General features: G+C 36.8%; 1 protein-coding gene across 1 annotated transcript in view; it reads left to right on the top strand.

Annotated features, from left to right (window-relative positions):
* Nucleotides 1–1,183, top strand: part of dpy19l1l (dpy-19-like 1, like (H. sapiens)) — a 12,000-nt gene that overhangs the window by 3,526 nt on the left and 7,291 nt on the right. The gene's annotated exons all lie outside the window — the stretch shown is intronic.

The raw sequence follows: 1,183 nt of genomic DNA, 5'->3' as shown, positions 1-1,183 counted from the left end.
ACAACTTTACAATCCGTATCCTGTCTCATGTAATCGCTCAATCAGTGTTTCAGCTGCTCAAAGACGTCAATATAAAGGCTTGTAAACAATGTCACGTAACGTCACATTTACCTCGGAAAAACATATTCGGTGACCATAAACTCATTAGTCAGATAGAAAAATAAACTGTAGAGAGGGGCATTTTGCTAAATATATGCACTTCATTATAATCATTATAAATTTGACTGTTCTTCAGTGTTTAATTTATGTTTGAATAAATCCATCAGGTTGACACCAACCTATTTTTGAAATGTATTATTATTATTATTATTATTAGGGGCCAGGCACCTATTGTATCCGTTAGCGTCATTTTTCTTCTTCCGCCGAAAGTCTATGGCAGCCCATAGAACCGCTTGTGGGAAAGTTGTGAAATTTGGCACACTGATAGAGGACAGTGACAAAAGTCACCATAGCAAATTTGGAGTCTGTAACTCTAACTCTCTAGCGCCACCACTTGTCCAAAATTTCAATTTCTTTATACTAATAACTTTTGAACCGTAAAGCACAGAAGGAAAATTCTTTTTTCCTCTAAATCATTGGCTCATGCTGAGTCGAATGAACACCAAAATTAAAAAATCACGTTTAGTTTTTTCGCTATTTTTAATTGTTCGTAAAACCTACTTTTTCGAACTCGTCCTAGACGGTTTGTCTGATTCTCACCAAAATTGGCTCAGATCATCTTCAGACCATGCTGGCAAAAAGTTATGGAATTCAAGTTGATTTTTCCAACCGTTCTCGAATAACGCACATTTGGTAACAGCGCCACCTATTGGTCAAGAGTAATAAACCATTGATTTATTATTAATTATGAAATGTCCAAAAATGCTAATAACTTTTGATTGCATTAGCCTATTGCAATGAAACTGGTCTCAAAATATTCCTTGGCTTATGCCGACAACATGCATACCAATTTTGCCTTAGCAAATCCGAACTGCCTGTCGGCCATTTTGATTTATGCTGTAAACCTACTTTTTCAAACTCCTCCTCAAGCCTTGGTCCGATTTTCACCAAAATCAAGTCAAATCATCTTCAGACTGTCCTGACAAAATGTTATGGATTTCGTGTCGATAGACGAAACCGTTTTCGTACAGCGCTGCTACAAATTTTAGGCACGGTGCCAAAATGACTCTAAGGCTATATCTCT

The sequence above is a fragment of the Sinocyclocheilus rhinocerous genome, unplaced genomic scaffold, assembly GCF_001515625.1.
Source record: "Sinocyclocheilus rhinocerous isolate Xijiao unplaced genomic scaffold, SAMN03320098_v1.1 scaffold1876, whole genome shotgun sequence".
Lineage (NCBI taxonomy): Eukaryota > Metazoa > Chordata > Actinopteri > Cypriniformes > Cyprinidae > Sinocyclocheilus > Sinocyclocheilus rhinocerous.
Note: the sequence above shows the minus strand (reverse complement) of the source record. Positions and strands in the feature narration are given on the sequence as shown.